Raw genomic sequence first — 5781 nt, 5'->3', positions numbered from 1 at the left:
TTATCCCATCCACGGTCGGCCGGACACGATCAAGCTTGTCCTCGGTAACGGACGAGGGGTATCGCCTTACGTCGTACCTGCACATGACAAGGAAGGCTTCTCGACTCGAATTCTTTATTGTAGTTGGTCTTGGACGGTACTATGTCTAAAGCGTAGGCTGAGGCTATAGTTTTCCTTCGGTTAAGATGCGAGATACTCGGCTCCTTGAGAAGAAACCGAGGGAACGTCCTGGGAAGTGGTTTCGGTGTTGGCAGACATTCGGAATAGACGGAAAAGAAGATTGAAAATTTGGTAAGAAGTTAAGAAAAGGGAAGCAGCAACTGAAAGAAGAACTGAATGTTACAAAGTGAAGGAACGAAGCAGCGCCTTCAATCAAAGAGCAGCAGTTGAGTAAAACAAGTTTCTTGCAAACAGATTTAAGCAACAAATATGGGTATTAAAATGGTTGAATCAACGAGGAAAATGAAGATGATGAATTGAGGGTAAAAAACAGAAGTGAAGAAGTAGAAGTGAAGGAGTAAAAGTGAATAAGTGAAGAGGTAAAACCCTTTATATAGGCATGGGTCTGAGGCGGTTACAAATCTGAGCCAACGACGGGGGATGCCACGTGTCCCATAATTAATGAGACATGATTTGAAAAGACGTGCGTAACGGCGGTTACAGAAATTAGTCGTTCGGGGTGTGACACGTGGCAGATGGCGAGAAGGATGTGACATATGCTTGTTCCCGCCAAAATGAAAAGATAAGAACGAGCCTATGGAACCACCGGTTTCGTGACTCATCCACTTCCCGTTACTCCGGCAAAGCCTCGGTCCGGAAAGTGTGGGGACTATCTGTATACGGTAAAAACCGGGTTAATGTTTGACCGGTGGGATCGGGGGCCAGGAAAAGGGAGAAAACGAGCATGAGCGTTCAGACCGGGGGAATTGCATCAGTAGTGTTTGATCAGAAGAAGCCGGAGGAAAACCGTAAGGTCCATTTATCAGGGCAAACTACTTATCGGTTAGTCCGGTTTCTACGAGTTGATCGTGGCCGTTGGTTCGGTTATATATATGGGCGCATTATGGCCGTTAGTCCGGTTTCTTCATGACCGTTATGATCGTGGCCGTTAGTCCGGCTAATCAGTTATTCAATTGCCACGTGTGAAGATCGTTCTGCCACTTATTACTGTCAGTCGTACGGGTGTCAGACCGTACGACCTAACCTTATCCATATGAGGGCTTACTTTATTCTAAAAGGGGTTGATGATGCATGAAAGGTCCATAGAGAAAACTATAAATAGGGCGCTTCCTCTTTTAAGGGTTGGCTTTTCGGATCCAAAAACATTGTATTAGAATTTATATTGAAACTTTCTCTCTCTCTCTCTCTCTTCTCTACTCTTGGTTTTGATTAGGTTTGAAGTATTAACTTCATTTAAGCATATTATTCAATGTTGCCTTGTAACATATATATATATATATATATATATATATATATATATATAACTCAAACCCATAACACAAACACATTCGTCCAAATCATTAGCATCTTGATTTGCATATATTTAAGTCATCTATAAAGCGAATCCACATATACATTTTTCATTAATCAAAATAAGATTAAAGTATCCACATATCCTATACCTCATTTACAAATTCAACTTATTACCTAATTTCAGGGTAAACACTTACAACCTTAATTCGATCATTTCCTAACAATTGTTATGCCAATTGTTATACCTTACAAGTAGTATATTAGTTAGTTGACCACTGCTAACTTAGCAATAAACTATTTGACGCTATAAATATCCGGCATGTTATTCAGGAAAGGCTGCATTTAGTGTCAGACGAATTAATTACACGACACGACCCAAAATTTTCTGTCACAATGGAAAGAAACTACGTGCACGCTAGAAAAACGTATATCCAAGTATATTTTTATGATTATATGCGGATCATTATTAGTGATTTTTTTTTATCCATAGGCATAAATTGCATCCTAACCTGCTTTGACTAGTATGTTTATCAGAATCTAAAAGAAGTATAATTCCATACCCAATAAAGTAGTTGAGAAAGTCCAAAAGTCCGTTTTCACATTTTCAGTTCTCATCGACATATGGCTACTATTTCTTCTACCTTTAAGTTCCAAACAAAAATGCATTTGCCATTTTGCAATTTTGATTTTTGCTACACAGAATATGCCTTACTTTAATTCTGTGAGATTTTTGTTTGTAGTCCTCATTGTTGAGAATTTGTGAATTTCTACGAAATTGCGTGGAAGTAAACCTATGTGTGCGCCATATGCTATGCTTGCTAGGCTGCAGTCCACATCCTTGTCTCCTTTATGATTGGATTTTTGCCTCAATTCTCCTTGGCTCCCAACACACATACTGCAAAAGAAAAGGCCAAATACTGTATAAAACAAGACAAATCATATGTATAATGTATGTTGAGTTTGCATAATGTTTTACACATGATAATGTGGTTGTGGAACTATCAAGACTTGTATAAACTCTTTTCAAGTTTTACTCAAATGTTATTTTTTTCCTCAAATATCCATGTCCAAAAGGTTGTGTATTGGTTATGATGATGACAGAAAAATAGTTTTTGGAAAATGGTTTTATGAGAATAAGTCATTATCTTGTGTTTTGTTTGTTAGAAAGATATTATGTGGGAAAACATTTTCTACCAAACGGGGAAAGTGACTTTCCTAATTAATTTCGGGCAAGAGTCATTTTCCTTCGTAGTTATCCCAAATCTTGACTTTGTATCATTGCTTTAACCAATACTTGGACATTATTATCAATCTGTAATACTGAAAATCTGATCAAAATACTATCCCGATTTGTTAATATTATTATCAATCTTTAACAAGAAAATATCATAGTAATATTTTTCACTCTCAAATTAACAAAACACCAAAAAACATTTTTCTTGAATGACTTCCGTCAGACCAAATACATCAAAAGTGGTATACATGATACAATGGTTGTGAAATTACCAAAATTTCCTAAAACTTTAATTCCAAATATATACTTTTTTCAATTTCAGCTCAAATATTATCCAAACTTCTCTTATATTGTAACTTTTCTTCCCTTCAAAGAAGAAACTATGGAAATTACAAAAGAAAAAGTGTCAATTTCCTTTGGGAAAGAAACAAAAGACCCAGTTTTTAAGAAGCAATAGCCAATTGATTCATTCAAACATTTGATACATTCGCGTGCGGCATTCATTGATGTTCTACTACTCTTGTTTGAGTAAGTCAAGTCAAACTAACAATTCATTGGACTTTGTTACGTACCTCCCATTTCTTTCATTTAATTAGAACTTATAAATTCAAAATCCTAACATTTTTATTTCGTATACACACCATAATAGTAAAATCATGACTTATGACTTTTAATATCCCTTCACTTCCTAATTGACTTGCAAGACTTTACGAAGACAACGACATGCTGGATTTTGCGAAAACGGTTTTCGGCTATAATCACAGCTCGACTTGTATGTGAGATTGAGTCTGAGATTGGAAAAAATTTATTGCATTACTTTTTTTATTTCTAAATTAATACCATCTCCGTCTCAATTTATGTGGCATCGTTTGACTTGACACAAAGTAGGGTTGTGCACCGATCGGATTGGATCGGATTTGGGAATTGTCGGTTTTATATTTCGATTTTTCGGATTTTGCAAAATGTAATCCGAATCATATCCAAATAAAATCGGATTTGATTGGATTTTTGAAGTTCGGTTTCGTATTATCGGTTTGGGTATTCGGATTCTCGGTTTTGAGCGTATAAATTGAGTTACTTCTTCTTCTTACAAAAATAAACATTCAAATAAAGTATTCATATCAAATTGCCGTAATAGTTCTTCGTGGAGATCACAATCATCCAAATAAAGAATTCATGCAAGCAAAGAAGCCATTACCAAGGAAATGCAACAAAAGCATTAATAAGACCCTATGAATTAATAAGTAAGACCCTATGAATTAATAAGTCCAACATAGTAAAACCATGCCGAACATAGAATATGCTAGCAATGACAACAACAACAAAAATTAAAATGTGGTCCTTAAAAATTAACAAATTCAAACATATTGGACTCAGTAAGTATTATTGGATACAAATGTCTAATGAGTAGGGTATGTTTGACTTATTAGATTGGGCATATGAGCAATGCCTAATAACAAATGGATAGCCGGGTAGAACTAATATAAGATATAAGAAATTCGGATTCCAAATCCGAAATCGAATCCAAACTCTGAAAATTTTAAAAGTTAAATCCGAAATCCAAATTAAATATCCATTTCGGTTCGAATTTAGAGTTTATCCAAACTACGCACAGCCCAACCACAAAGTTTAAGAGACAAAGAAAGACTTTTATTTGTGTGGCTATAAACAATTTTATTAAGGGTAAAAGAGAATCTTAAAGTTAAGTTGTTTCTAATTATGAAAAGGTGACCTAAGTTAATTACTAAATTTTACTGTTATCATTAAAAGATACTCCTTCTTAGAATGAGACTTTTTGCATAGTTATTATAAAAGGACTTTATATAGTTATCACAAAAGAGACTCCTTCCTAGAATAGTACTGAATTGCATAGTAATAGGCTAACCCAAAGTATTCCTATTGTAAAAATGAAATTACTCATTGAATAAAATTGAGAAAATCTTGATTGTCTATCATGGTATACAGAGCCAACATATAAACTTTTATTTCTTTTCGTCGTGCTCTATATTCCTCTACACAGGTACTCTACTACCCTCTTGTATTATTCCTTTTCTTTTCTCTATTGTGTGTTGTCACTCAGTGGACTTGAAATCATACTCGCGTGATCTAATTTCCACAAAAAGGGACAGTTTCAATTTTGCTCTATGAGAATTTCTCGTTGAAATTTTTGTTCAGTAAAAGGGCCTTTTTGGGTTACTGGATGGTTCTACTCATTCACCAACAGATGCAAAGGAGTTATGATGTAGGTTGTGCGTCCACCAAACAACGTATGGAGGGACCTGATTGTGTACCAGTTTCCTTATGCAGTCAGGAAGTAAAGAAGACAATATTTTACCGTGAAAAACTCCTTGCTCAAGGGATTAAAAACCACGACCTACACCAGTAGGATTCCAACTCCGCTAACCGAGCAACTTCAGATTACCACTATTGCAAACTAGGAATTAACTCCCATAACCCCTCACCCTTACAATAGTAGCAGCCTAGGAACTAACTCTCATAGTCCCTCCATCCTTACAATACACCGATTGTAAGCAACTCCACTTAGCTAACTCTAGCTAAGGACACTAATACACCTAGACTAACTCTAGCCTAGTGTAACACTCAAGAGCTTGTGGAAGAAACCTTGAGAATTTAAGGCACCTACACACAGCTTCCTTTAATAGAAGAGTAGGTTTACAGTTTATAGCACATAAGAACAAAAGCCCTAACAATCCTAGAATTCAACACATCTTCAGTTGTAGAGAACAGGGCCTTGGATCTACTAACGCCTTGTTCTTGTACACCCTTTGGAGAGTAAAGACTTGCACTTGAGATCTATATTTTTGTGCAAGAGTAAGTCTTCTCCTTGGAACATGTTGCTTAAATAAGAGGAGAGTTAAGATGAGAGTGACAGGACGCATCAGTACACAGTAACTCCATTATTGCTCTGCTGTATCGGTGTGTGTCAGCAACTTTACACACAGTCTTCTCCTTGGAACATGTTGCTTATATAAGAGGAGAGTTAAGATGAGAGTGACAGGACGCATCAGTACACAGTAACTCCATTATTGCTCTGCTGTATCGGTAATGTTAAC

Source organism: Lycium ferocissimum, chromosome 11, assembly GCF_029784015.1.
Source record: "Lycium ferocissimum isolate CSIRO_LF1 chromosome 11, AGI_CSIRO_Lferr_CH_V1, whole genome shotgun sequence".
In the NCBI taxonomy this organism is placed as follows: domain Eukaryota; kingdom Viridiplantae; phylum Streptophyta; class Magnoliopsida; order Solanales; family Solanaceae; genus Lycium; species Lycium ferocissimum.
Note: the sequence above shows the minus strand (reverse complement) of the source record.